Raw genomic sequence first — 14,517 nt, 5'->3', positions numbered from 1 at the left:
TAACAACTGCTCCAAGGGATTTATGCTTGATAAGTCAGTTCAGAACATTCCGGTGGAAGTCTAGCACTGTCCCACCAGCACTGAAAATATTATTTTCCCCGTGGGTGTCTATTTAGCTGCAGTTAGCTTGCTGTTTGGCAAAGCCTTTCTTTCTTTCTTTTTTTTTTTTTTTTTTTGAGATGGAGTTTCGCTGTTGTTACCCAGACCGGAGTGCAATGACACAATCTCAGCTCACTGCAACCTCCGCCTTCTGGGTTCAAGCAATTCTCCTGCCTCAGCCTCCTGAGTAGCTGGAATTACAGGCACGCACCACCATGCCCAGCTAATTTTTGTATTTTTAGTAGAGACGGGGTTTCACCATGTTGACCAGGATGGTCTCGATCTCTTGACCTCGTGATCCGCCTGCCTCGGCCTCCCAAAGTGCTGGGATTATAGGCGTGAGCCACTGTGTCCTGCCGCCTTTTTTCTCTTTTTGCACAGGAAGAGGGCAGGTCTATTTAGGGGAGCTCTGAGGTGTCAGAGACCACAGTCAGATTCAACTCTCTGATCTCCTAAGAGAGATCTTCAGCCTCCCTGCTGCTGAGAACACTTTCCTAGGAGCGACAATGGTAAAGGAAAGTGGGGAGATGTGTGACAAAGGGAAATTATGAGAGCCTACAGTAAGGAGGTAATGATAGATGCTGTTCTCACTGACTGGCAGTGAAGAAGGGGAAGTGAGAGAATGTTGAAATCTATGACAGAAATAGGACATGAGGAAGGGAACTAGTTTTGTGGAGGATGAGGTTTTTTATTTTAGATGGGATTGAGTTGAAGTAACCGTGGAACAAAAATCTCTAGTAGCTGAAAAGTTTTTAAACCTGAAGCTCAGGATGGCGATTTAATGTACAGCATGCTTGGTGACTAGGTAACAATTAACTGTATTGCACACTTGAAATTTGACAAAAGGGTAGCTCTTAAGTGTTCTAACCACAAAAAATAGAAGAAAACAAATGATAACTATGTAAGGTAATGTACTAATGTTAATTAGTTTAATTTGATTACTGTTTTGTGGTGATTATTTCACAATGTACATGTATATTAAAACACCAAGTTGCACACCTTAAATATATACAGTTTTTGTTACTGTACCTTGATAAAGCTGTTCTTTAAAAAACCAGCCTCGGCCAGGCGTGGTGGCTCATGCCTGTAATCCCAGCACTTTGGGAGGCCAAGGCAGGTGGATCACGAAGTCAAGAGATTGAGACCATCCTGGTCAACATCGTGAAACCCCGTCTCTACTAAAAATACAAAAATTAGCTGGGCACGGTGGCGCGTGCCTGTAATCCCAGCTACTCAGGAGGCTGAGGCAGGAGAATTGCCTGAACCCAGGAGGTGGAGGTTGCGGTGAGCCGAGATCGCGCCATTGCACTCCAGTCTGGGTAACAAGAATGAAATTCCGTCTCAAAAAAAAAAAAAAAACAACAAACAAAAACAGCCTGGTGCCCAGAAGAGGAGATATGGATTTTTGAATTATTTTCTTGGAAGCCATAGTTAAAGCTTTGATAGTGATGTGATTTGTGGGAGTAGAAAAGTTAGAGGAAAGAATGAAGTCCTGAGAAACACTTAATGCAAAGGGACAAAGAAGCCCAAGGAGGAGAGAGCAAATGTGGGGTCAGAGTGAGATTGAGCCCCAACTGTGGGAACCGGGAAGTCACCAGAAAGCTGAGGATGCAGACTAAGTCAATTGCTGCAGAGAAGGAGAACGTGGGGCCATATGAGACTGTGGCAGTCAGACGTTACGTGGCCATGAGTAAGCTTTAAATTGGCCAAAGAAGACATACTAGAAGAGGCCTGGAGCAGTCGTGGTGGCTCACACCTGTAATCCAAGCCCTTTGGAGGCCAAGGCAGGTGGATCACCTGAGGTTGGGAGTTCAAGACCAGCCTGACCAACATGGTGAAACCTTGTCTTTAAAAAAAAAAAAGAAGAGGCCTTTTAAGAAAAAGCCTGCTGGGTTTTATGCTCTCAAAATTCACATGTTGAAGTCCTAATCCCCTAGTTTCTCAGACTGCGACTGTATTTGGGGACACGGTTTCTAAAGTTGGTGATCAAGTTAAAATGAGGTCGTTAGGCTGGGCGTGGTGGCTCACGCCTATAATCCCAGCACTTTGGGAGACCGAAGCTGGTGGATCAAGAGATCGAGACCATCCTAGTCAACAAGGTGAAACCCCGTCTCTACTAAAAATACAAAAAATTAGCTGGGCACAGTGGTGCGTGCCTGTAGTCCCAGCTACTCGGGAGGCTGAGGCAGGAGATTGCTTGAACTCAGAAGGCGGAGGTTGCGGTGAGCCGAGATCGCGCCATTGCACTCCAGCCTGGGTAACAACAGCAAAACTCCGTCTCAAAAAAAAGAAAAATGAGGTTGTTAAAATGGACCCTAATCCAATATAACTGGCATCTTGATAAAAAGAGGAGACTAAGGCACAGACACTGAGAAGACCGTGCAAAGACATGGGGAGAAGATGACCATCAACAAGCCAAACAGAGAGGCCTCCGAAGAAACTGTCAACCTAAATAACAAATAGAGAGAGGTCTCTAAAAGTACTGGGTTTCATCGGAATAAGCAGAAGCACTGCAACGAGGAACGCATGTGCCGTAGTAAACTATGGGCGTAGAAGGAGGAGCAGATGCACATCACAGGAGCTGATACTAGGTCACCGGTGGAGACAGTGTGTCAGGCAAATGTTCCTGTGCATCTCGCTGGCTGTCCTTGTGACTCATGGAGCAAGCTGCAGTTTAGAAAGTCCTCCCCAAAGGCTCTGTGACAGGTCTGTGTGCATTAGAGCCCTCCAGAGAGCCTTTGTGCTAGTTCTTGTCATAGACATGTGCGAGAAGGCCCTTCCTCCTAACCTCTTGACTCTTTATTTGGGTGACCTGAGTGACTTCATTCGATATTGACAGCTTTCACAAAACATCTTGATCTTGAACTTTCAGTCTCCAGAACTGTGAGAAAATAAATTCATATTGTTCAAGCCAGCCAGCCTGTCCATGGTGCTTGTTATCTCAATGCAGCTCTAGCAATGAGATAAAGGCCGAACATAATTTACCCATCATTTTTATTCTGGGATCCAAAGAAAATAGGAATACCAGTAGCAGACAGGAAGATCATAATAAACATGGCCACATTCCTTCACAGGGTCAGCCGTGCAGGGTGCCTGTAAGACTAAGGCAGTGGTTTTCAGTTTGTCTGAATACTGTAATAACCTGAGGGCTAAATTGAAGTAAAAAATCTTTTTTTTTTTTTTTTTGACAGAGTCCTGCTCTGTTTTCTAGGCTGGAGTGCAGTGGCACAATCTCGGCTCACTGCAACCTCTGCCTCCCAGGATCAAGCAATTCTCCTGCCTCAGCCTCCCAAGTAGCTGGGATTACAGGTACCTGCCACCACGCCCAGCTAATTTTTGTATTTTTAGTACAGACGGGGTTTCACCATCTTGGCCAGGCTGGTCTTGAACTCCTGGCCTCATGATTCACCTGCCTCGAACTTTCAAAGTGCTGGGATTACAGGCATGAGCCACTGTGCCCGGCCAAAGTAAAAAATCTTGATGGCCTAGATTCATCCCAGACTCCTAGATAATTTGGAAGTAGAACCCCTATGTCAGTACTTTAAAAAAACTCCTCACGTGATTCCAATGTGCAGCATAATTGAGAACCAACAATCTAAAGAAAAATCCATCCACCAAAGGCCAGAGGAAACAGACCGGGTGTCTGAAAGTCTAATGGGCAGCCAAGGCCCAGCCACACTGAGAAGTCCACATGGAACAGAAGCCTGAGATGCAGACTTTTCAGGACTCTTTGGGTGGGCTTGAGGACTGCACACAGAAGATCATGGCTTGCATGAGACTTGCGAGATACAGAATATGCTCCTTCTGTTCCTTAGAATATGGTGAAGTACTGAGAAGTTGCCAGGAGGAAAAGGTATGAGGTATATATTGAGCAATAAAGATATTATCCAATCCTTGCCACACTCTAGGAGTGCCAAAAATTTGTGGAAAAGAAAAAGAACAGGCTGGGCGCGGTGGCTCAAGCCTGTAATCCCAGCACTTTGGGAGGCCGAGGCAGGCAGATCACGAGGTGAAGCGATCAAGACCATCCTGGCCAACATGGTGAAACCCAGTCTCTACCAAAAATACAAAAAATTAGCTGGGCATGGTGGCGCGTGCCTATAGTCCCAGCTACTCAGGAGGCTGAGGCAGAATTGCCTGAACCCAGGAGGCAGAGGTTGAGGTGAGCCGAGATTGTGCCATTGCACTCCAGCCTGGGTAACAAGAGCGAAACTCCGTCTCAAAAAAAAAAAAAAAAGAAAGAAAGAAAAGGAACAAATAATTAGTAAGGGAAGTTTATGTGTTTACATTTAAGTCCATCTCCCATTTAACAAAACAGGAATTAATATGCCCATGTTATAAAAGAGGAAGCTGAGGGGCTCTGCAGGATTTGTGAATTTTCCCAAAGACATATATCTGCCCAATTGTACTTTGAACCCAAGTCTATGTGACTACAATATTTCATGATATTGCCATCACATCATGCTTTCTCCCAATGGAAGTATGAGTAGGGGTAGGGTCAGACAGGAAGCATGCTGGACTTTTATTCTGTCAATTTAGCTAAACTGGAACTACATTTCCTAAAATTCTCTGCCCTGCATTGTTCCAATTTACTGTGGGCTACGAGTGACATTTTGAGCAAGATTTGGAAGGTGGAGGTGGTGTAGCAGCCATATTCTTGTTTTTCCTGGAGGGTCCTCAACACCCAAGGCTCTGCTGCAGCTCAGTCTCATAGCTTACTTTCTGGCTCTCTGTGTTGGAGTGGGGTACCAGCCTGCAGCAACTCAAGCTCTCGCAGGGTCTTCTTCTGCTTCTCTGACTCCTGACCTCATTCATGTTTAGCTAAGTGATGAAAGGTGCCACCTTCCTCCTCATCATTGATGAGGACATCCTCATTGTCCTCGTTGATGAGCAGGACATTCTCATCATTGAGGCTGTCAGCTGGAGATGCTGAGAGACTAATACAGGTTCCAGCTCATCCTCGTGGGTTTCCACTTGTTCTTGCAGGTTCCAGGTTATCCTTACTTTTCCCGAATGCCTGTCCTGTGGACTTCAGGCTGCCACACCAGCCACAGAAGAAATAGCCTGTTTAACCATTTCTCACAATTGTGTAATGCCAAATCCCTACAATAACTCTCTTATTATTTATATTGCCTGGTAGGTCTGTCTCTTTTATTGAGATCTGACTGACATAGGAAGGAAACACGGCTAGGGAAACTTTTTTTTTTTTTGAGACAGTTTTGCTGGTCAACCAGGCTGGAGTGCAGTGCTATAAGCAGTCCTCTGCAGTCTCAACCTCCCAGGCTTAAGGGATCCTTATGGAAACTCTGTGGTGAGAGCACAAAACAGAACCACCATGCTGAGAAATTCTGTTCCTGGATATTCCACTCCCAGGTAGCTAATCAGAAACATTGCTACATATTCTGGAATCTGACCACAGTTTTGAGCCACGAGATTGGAAAGTATGTTTCAGCTCAGTGGCTTATGGCCTATGGCAGGTGAACAGCCAATCAGTGACAGAGTGCCACTGCCTCACTGTGCTGGGTCCTGGAGCCATCATCCGCCTCACAAGAGTAGTTTTCAGAATGCTCTGTAGTCAGCAAGAGGCTGAAGGATGCTCCTCTTCCAGAGGGGGGCTGAACCCAAGGGGACATCCCTGTGATAAAAGTGGCTCAGGGGCCAGGCACCAGGGCTCACATCTGTAATTCTAGCACTTTGGAAGCCTGAGGCAAGCAGACTGCCTGAGTTCAGGAGTTCGAGACCACCCTGGACAACAGCAAAACCCACATCTACTAAAATACAAAAAATTAGCCAGGCATAGTGGCAGGTGCCTGTAATCCCAGCTATTTGGGAGGCTGGGGCACAAGAATCGCTGGAGCCTGGGAGGTGGAGGTTGCAGTGAGCCAAGACCTTGCCACTGCACTTCAGCCTGGGCAACAGGGTGAGACTCTGTCTCCAAAAATAAAAATAAAATTTAAAAAAGTGGTTCAGGATTGGGAGATCCTCTTCAGGCCTCACAGTGAAGCTCCACCATTTCCGCCATGTCAACCTGGGCACCAGGAGCTCTGAGGGTGAGAGACAGACAGAGAAAAAGGGACTGTCAGAGAAGGCCCCCACTGCCTCCACAATCCACCCATCTGTCCAGCTATTCAAGGGGGCTGGAGCAGGTAAACAGCCCATTCTCATATCTAAGATCCCCACAGTTTTGATCTTACATTCAGAGGAATCACCTGCAGAGCTGTTTTGAAGAGTTTTGAGCAACATTCCATATAACTGCCCTGAATTCTGAATTTCCATAAATTCCCCATGGCTATCCCTCTAGGACCCTGTAGTGCCTTCATCATCACCACCGTCGAAAACAATAGCAGCACCATGGAGCTGGCAAGTTATCTCCCAGGCTCTGCCACATAAAGTGGCTAATTGTGGTCCATAGGGTTTGCTCCTGGGTCCTTCTTGAACATTCTCATGATGCCTCTGGGGATACTGACCATACTTTGAGATTTGCTGGTTGAGATGAATGAAGATAAATGTTCTTCTGATATTGATATTTACCTGCCCGCTAAAAATACAGCCTTGGCTGTTCCCAGCTGAACAGCATCACCCCCACTCACAACAGAGGTCATCTGTTCACTCTCTGGGAAGGTCTAGTGCTTTTTTCCAAACTTTCCCGGTGCCTTCTCTGTACCAGGAGAATGTGGTGTCCCCTGGCACCTTAGACACCAAGGAGACAAAGAAGAGCTTCATTCAATCATTCAACCTACTCTAGGGAAGGAAATGAGCTGGGACTCAGGGTTAATGTAAATACGGGGACCCCTGAGTGAAGACAAGATGTCACAGACCGGGTTTCCAGGAAGGCAGACGCTGAGATGGAAATGAACGTGTAGGAAATCTATTAGGGAGTGATCTGTGTATCAAAAACTGTCGAAGGGAAGGAAACAAGCCTGTGTTGAAAGAGAAGCTGGGCTTTGATGCAGTCTCCACAAAAGTCTCAGCCCACCCCATAGATAGCCTAAGTCTAGGACGATCTTTCAAAGTGGTCCTGAGTTGGGATTTAGGGGCCCTGCCTTTATACCCTCGTGTGGACAGCCACTGGACACAGTGCTCTGGAGAGGGAGGATGCCCCTGGATGGAGGGGCCGAAGCCTTTCCTGAGAGGGCTAACAATAGGGTTATCTGCTGGCAGCAATTCTAGTCTCTGGAGGAATAGGTCCATCCCTGACAGGGGACCTGGGTGGCGCATCGCAGAACCCACTATGTGAAATGGGAGTCAGTTATGAACCTATTTCTGTGGAGGAGGGCAAAATCCCTGCCTCCTCAGGTAGAAACATGTGGCCTCCAGATACAGATCACTTTGGGAACTCAGAAAGGTTAGGCTGGGCGAGTCCTGAGACATCACAGAATATGTGTCTGGGGGCTCGCTGGGTGGCTCTGAGGGAGGATACTGGAGGACATTAACCCTGACTTTAAGGTCACTACTGAAGGTCATAAATCCCCCTTTCTTCTCATGTTTACAGACCCATCTCAAGTTTAATAGATTTCCCGACCCTGTTTTCTTGTTGCTCCAACACACACTAATCTCTCTCTTTTGCATGCTGCAGGTTTGTAACCATGTTTCCCAGGTGTTTATCAGCTCTGTGTCAGAAGAGTCCAGTTCACTTACCCTACTGTCTTCCCCTACAAACTCTGTAGCTAGCTGATGGGCACCCTGTAGTTACCTAGTGTAAATATTTGGTGAAGAACAAGGATATAGAGATATAGAGGCCTTATAAAGCCTGAGATTTATGGAATATTGTGATAACCATCCCAGTTCTTTGCACCATTGGGAAATAAAGGAGACCAGGATGACTGATGGACCTAGATGCTTTAGAGAGGAACCCTGTTTCTAGGAACAAAATAGAAAAGAAGAAACAAATATCTGTCCCCTTCGCTTCTGCTTAGCCCTCAGACTGGCAGACAGGTCCCTCTGACACTCACTATTGACTTGAGTCTGGGGTTGTTGACTTTCTTCCCATATCCTATGACCTACATATTCTCCCTCTGACATCAGTACACACAGAGCCTTTAACTCTCCTGTCTCCAGAGTGTGAAGCTCTCGGACTTGAATCAGCTTTGCTCTAGAGCTCTGCCATTTCTAAAGAAGCCAAAGTGAAGCTGGTCTCTCCGATCCGGAAGAATCTGGTTCCTGAACTTTCTTCCATGGGATACTAGTATCTGGCTTTTGGGACAGAAGGCTGAATAAGCTCTAGAGAAGATTCAAATGCATTTCCCAGGGCAATGAGCTCAAATTTATGGTCAGAAGTGCACTGTGTTCTCAGTACTAGAACGTGGGACATATATCCCGTGGGACGTAAAGACCATGGCTCACATATCTCTTTAGGAGACTAGTCTGGGAGAGTGCTAATCAAAGAAGCACTGTCTCTCTTCATAAGCCAGTCCACTACCTCTCCCAACCCATGCCCTTGAAGAGAGTTAGCCTTGCCCTAAGCTTTGAGCCGCATTGTTTAGAAGGTGTTGAGATTCGGAGCTGTCCTGCAGTGGTACTTGAGTGTGTCACTGAAGTATGTGATTGACTTGTCAAAACCTGAGTTTTTTACTAAAATAAAAACTCTTTCTTTCATCTTAAAGAAGGCCAAGTAGTTAGTAACTTTTCTTCCTTACGCAAACATCCGGGTATCACAGAGCTGCAGTGTCTCCATCAGAGACCGACTGCGTGGCCCTGGACTGAGTCAGTCTGTTCACTTTTTTCATGTTCCTCTAATTTTAGTCTAAAGGAGAAGAAGCCACAGCCCTAAATGTGCCTGAAGATGTTCCGCTTCCACATTAGCCACAGGAACCACCTGCCTGACCACTTCTCTGTCTGGACACCCATCTTCCTAACCACTTTTCATGCCACAACTTCCTTGGACACTTATGCTTTTCCTTCTCCAAGTTTATTCTTCATTCAGAAGTCGGTTTTTTCTTAACTTGAGCTTCCTCTTCTTTTACCTGGAGAAACAGGCAAATATACAGGGTTCTTCAGGGAATAATCTGCATTATCTAGTAAAACTCATTTGAATTCTATTTGAAAGGGATTCTTTATTCCATATCCCTCCCATTCCTAACTGTCCCAACATATTCTCTTTGATTTAGGAAAGGGAAGTTCTTTGCATGTTGCATTGACCTTGGGCTTCTTTGCCCTCAAACCCATTTTTCACCTTGCCCCTGATCTGCTCTTTGTCACAGGGTGTAATAATGGAGTGTTTCTGTGCGTGCCAACATTTTGATTTGCTAAGTCAAAAAATACCACTTCATGATAGGCAGCTAAGGTCACATGCAACTTGCTGGCCCAAGGTCAAGGGTTCAGTCTCTATTAGGACAGTAGCAAGTCAGAAGCTAGTTTTCAAAAGGAGACTAGTTATCTACAAAGATGGACATGGCTTTGCTCTAAAACATGTACTTCACCTTGGAAAATACATTTAGACATGTCTGAGAGCCCTGGACCACCAGAAATTTCACCCAAATGGGATTTATTTATCACCCTCTGGCATGCATATGTCCTACCAAGATGTCTAGAGTTGCTTTGTGCTCAGTTGGTCTAATCAGTATGATGCTGTTGATATAGTGGATGAGTGTGTGATGTCCTAGGAAGAGGAGAAACTAATCAAGGTCTTTGTGGTTCTATGAAGAGGGCTGAAAAGCTGATATAGCTCAACCTTAAGACAATAAAGTGTATTGTAAATGCTTCTGGTGGTCTCAATGAACAGGAATTGAGGTAAAAAGGCATTTGCCAGTGAGTGCTACTAGCAAGATGATTTTCTCTGTCCAACAAAACAGCAGCTACTGCAATTGTTGTTCTTCAAAATATACCTGTCATTTGCATAGACCAAGTAAGTGAGTTGAATGGAGGATGTGATAGGAATCACTTCCTGTGCATCTTTCAAATTAATCTCTAAATGTAATAAAATACCAATAAAAAGTTCATCTGGATTTCAGAGTATATTTACTCTGAAATTTTATAGAATAATAAAAATCTGTGAAAGGCCAGGTTAACTTTGATTAAAAAAAAGAACAAAGAGGGGTTAGTTTTATATCATCAGATATTAAGGTAGATCACAAGTCCAGGGCAATTAAATCGGCATAATATTGTGCAATATCAAAGAAATAAATCAACAGAACTGAGTAGAGAGATCATACATAGACCTTGCATGAACACACATACACACACAAGAAAATTCAGGGCTGACATGACAAAATTATGGGGAACGCATGGCCTATTTAGTACATGGTTCTAGATTACTCTAAGTAGAAAACAGTCTGCACTTCTACGTAATATCAAATGTAAAGTTGGACGCCAAAAGATCCATAAAAAGCATAACTATAGAATTAAGGGAAGATAATTGAAGAAGGTATCATGATTTTGGGGTCAAGAAGGATGAAACAAAACTCTAAAAACAAATGTTAAAAGGAAAAATTGAATGAGTTTTATTGCTTAAAAATTAAAAAAAATTCTGCTCCATAAAAGACACTATGGACAATGCTGACTGATGGCACCGTAGGAGATAATGCTTGCAAAGTCTAAAACAAGCAAGAAATGTACACAGAAAAAGCAGTAGCTCCTGTATACCAAATAGGAAAAACCAGAAATGATAGTAACAAAATGGGCAAAGGACACAAAATGGTTATTTCATAGAAGAGGAAACCCAAAAGGCTAACAACCACATGCAAAGATGCTTACACTTACTTACTGATAATTAGAAAAATGGAAACACAACACCAATTAGATCCTGTCTTCATCTGATTGGCAAAATTAGAACACTAAACGGTTGAGTGGGATGTGGGGTTAGGGAATGTTCTTGTCCTGTTGGGGCACTAGTAACTTTGGGGATCACTTGGCATTACTCGTTCCATCAATCTCTCTCTTAAGTATAGATCTAGAGATGTTCTCACACAGGTCTATGATGGGACATGAAAAAGCAAGTTTGTCAGTGTTTGTAGTAGTAACAAGTTGGGAGCAATCTGGCCCATCAGTGGGATTAGATAAGGGAAGCATGGTGGAGTAACCTGCAGAAGTTAGGAGCAATGGGCTAGAGGTACACGTAACAACATAGATGGGTCAAAACAAAGTGCCAAGAGAAAAATAGCCCAATAACGTATGTAAATTAAAAAGGCTTGTGGCTCAGGTGTGTAATCAATCCCAGCACTTTGGGAGATGGGTGATCACGAGGTCAGGAGATCGAGATCATTCTGGCTAATATGGTGAAACCCTGTCTCTACTAAAACTACAAAAATCATCCGGGCGTGGTGGCACATGCCTGTATTCCCAGCTACTCGGGAGGCTGAGGCAGAAAGAATTGCTTGAACCTGGGACAGAAAGGTTGCAGTGAGCCTAGATCGTGCCATTGTCCTCCACCGTAGGCGACAGAGAGAGACTTCGTCTCAAAATAAATAAATTCATTCATTAGTTCAAAAAAATAAAAAAGGCTCATAGGAAATGATACATGCACGTGAAGGAAATACACCAACACGTGGAAATGTCTGGGAGGCTGGGAAATGGAAACAGCAAGTAAAAACATAAGGAAATAAATAAACTAGAGAGAAAATTCATATGGACCAACAAAACGAGTGAGCTGTGAACTGAGAGATTAACTCTGTGTCCCAGGTTACAAAAAGAAGAGTAAGAAAAACAAAACAAACAAAAAGAACAAAGAAAGCATTAAGAAGAGAACAGATAACACAGAATAAAAAGACAAGCACATTTAATTCAGTACAAACCCCAAACTCAGCTCTACATTATGTATAAGGGGTATATCTCAAAGAAAGTGGCTCAGCAAAGCTCAAAGTAAAAGAAGAGAAGGCCTGGTAAGGTGGCTCATGCCTGTAATCCTAGCACTTTGGGAGACCTGCCTGGCCAAAGTGATGAAACCCCATCTCTCCTAAAAAAAAAAAAAAAAAAAAAAAAAAAAAAAAAAAGGACTAATCAGGTGTGGCGGTGCATGCCTGTAACCCTAGCTACTCCAGAGGCTGAGGTGGGAGGATTTCTTGAACCTGGGAGGCAGAGGTTGCAGTAAGCCGAGATCACACCACTGCACATTCCAGCCTGGGTGACAGAGCGAGACGTGAGACTTCATCTCAAATGGAAAAAAAGAAAAAAGAATGGACAAAGCTATATCAAGGCAAAAAGCACTAAATGAAAGTGGAGAAGGTTAAAACATATGAGAAGTTTCTAAGCCTCATAAATCTTTGGAATTGAATAATCTTGGAATTAAAATACCTGACACCCAGACTGGAGGAAACAAAAAAGAGAAACTCAAGCACAGTGACAATAACAAATGGCACCTATAGACATAGAAGTTCCAGTGGATAAAAAATAAGGAAGCGTATGATTTGAATGATATGATGAATACTTTCCTAATAGAGACATACTGAATGGGAGATTCTAGTAACAGAGAATTCACTTTCTTTAAGTACTCATGGACCACCTACAAAAACTGGATGTATTTTAGATCATAAAGAAAACATTTAAAAATTACAAATGGGGCCGGGCGCGGTGGCTCAAGCCTGTGATCCCAGCACTTTGGGAGGCCGAGGTGGGCGGATCACTAGGTCAAGAGATCGAGACCATCCTGGCCAACATGATGAAACCCCGTCTCTACTAAAAATACAAAAATTAGCTGGGCATGATGGTGCACGCCTGTAGTCCCAGCTACTTGGGAGGCTGAGGCAGAATTGCTTGAACCGGGGAGGCGTAGGTTGCAGTGAGCCAAGATTGTGCCACTGCACTCCAGCCTGGTGCCTGGCAAGAGAGAGAGACTCTGTCTCAAAAAAAAAAAAAAAAAATTACGAATGCACCGAATTTTTTAAATCATAAAATTAGGGGAAAATGTTATCACCAGGTCATTAAAAAAAATCCCTCTTTAAGGATCAGAAAAAATACAAATGGGTACTAGACTTAACACCTGGGTAACAAAATAATCTGTACAACAAACACCCATGACACTAGTTTGCCTACATGACAAACTTGAACACCTACCCCGAACTTAAAATAACAGTTAAGAAAAATAACTAAAAAAAAACAACCTCTTTAAATCAACCTTGAGATCAAACAAGAACATAAAAGTGATATTGCAGACTTAAAAATAATAGTAACCACAGCACTACATATTCAACCCTGAAGGATATGACTAAAATCCGTTCTCAGGAAAAGTCATGAAACAGTTGGAATGAGTACCAAGAAAAAGTGGAACTAAATGAACCAAGCATTAATCTTAAGAACTTGATACAAAAATATCAACAAAATCAATTCGGATGAAGGCAGACATTAATGAGTAAAATTAAAAAAAAAAAACAAACCTCACAATAGAGAATATGAATAAACGCAAAAGCTTTTCCGTGAAAAGCAAATCGATACGCCACTGAATGCCTAATCAAGAAAGAAGCGGCAATTCATAGATACACCTCTGAACACCTACACTGAGTGGATACTTTTCTAAAAAAATATAAAGTACTAAATTTTATGTAAGAAGAGACAGTTAAATAACAACAATAGTCGTGAGCCTGTCTGCCCTCAGAAGGGGATCCTGGGTGTCCGTGTGGAGCGGGGCTCGTGGGAGACTGTCGCGAGGCACACGGGCCTGTCGCGGGTGGGCGAACTCGGGGTTCGCCTTCTAGCTGAGCGTGATGACGGCGCTCACCTTCGGCTGCTTCATCACCACCTTCAAAGACAGGGGCGTCTGGGGCGGCTGCACGTCTCTCGGATCATGCTAAAAAAGGTAGATTTCACTGGACCTAGAGAAAGAAGTGATCACGGATTTATCACATCTGATATAACTGCTGGTCTAGAGAATATATGTGATTGGAATGTTAAGCAGTTGTTTCTTTATCAGCAGAATAGTCAATAAAAAATAACGCTCTGAACCAAGTTGTCCTATGGGACGAGACTGTTTTGAGAGGTGATAATCCGAAGCTGCTGCTGAAAGGTACAAAAACAAAATCTTTTTTCTTTGGTGATGGAAATGGTCTCAAGGGGAACAGGAATGTCACGTTGACCCTGTCTTGGAACCAAATGCTGAAATTCTACCACTTGTGACAGGATCAGGACATACATCTGTCCCATTTCCAGACGCATATGAAATAATGAAGAGTTATTAAATTATTCTGAATTTGAAACAACATATTTTTATACTTAATGAATGTATCTCATTAAAAGAATAATAGTCGTGAAAAAAATTGAAACACTGTTAGGGAGCCGCACCTCTAAACATATCAGGGCAGATGGTTTCCCACTAACTTGTTTTTTTTTTGAGATGGGAGTCTCACTTTGTCACATAGGCTGGAGTGCAGTGGCTCCATCTCAGCTCACTGCAACCTTCACCTCCTGGGTTCAAGCGATTTTTCTGCCTCAGTCTCCTGAGTAGCTGGGATTATAGGCGCCCACCATCACACCCAGCCAATTTTGTATTTT

The 14,517-nt window shown here is 43.7% G+C and overlaps 1 pseudogene; it reads left to right on the top strand.

Annotated features, from left to right (window-relative positions):
* The first annotated feature begins 1,605 nt into the window (after positions 1–1,605).
* LOC100392394 (signal peptidase complex subunit 3-like) lies at positions 1,606–14,204 on the top strand (annotated as a pseudogene).
* The last annotated feature ends 313 nt before the right edge of the window (positions 14,205–14,517 follow it).

Source organism: Callithrix jacchus, chromosome 18, assembly GCF_049354715.1.
Source record: "Callithrix jacchus isolate 240 chromosome 18, calJac240_pri, whole genome shotgun sequence".
Classification (NCBI taxonomy): Eukaryota; Metazoa; Chordata; class Mammalia; order Primates; family Cebidae; genus Callithrix; species Callithrix jacchus.
Note: the sequence above shows the minus strand (reverse complement) of the source record. Positions and strands in the feature narration are given on the sequence as shown.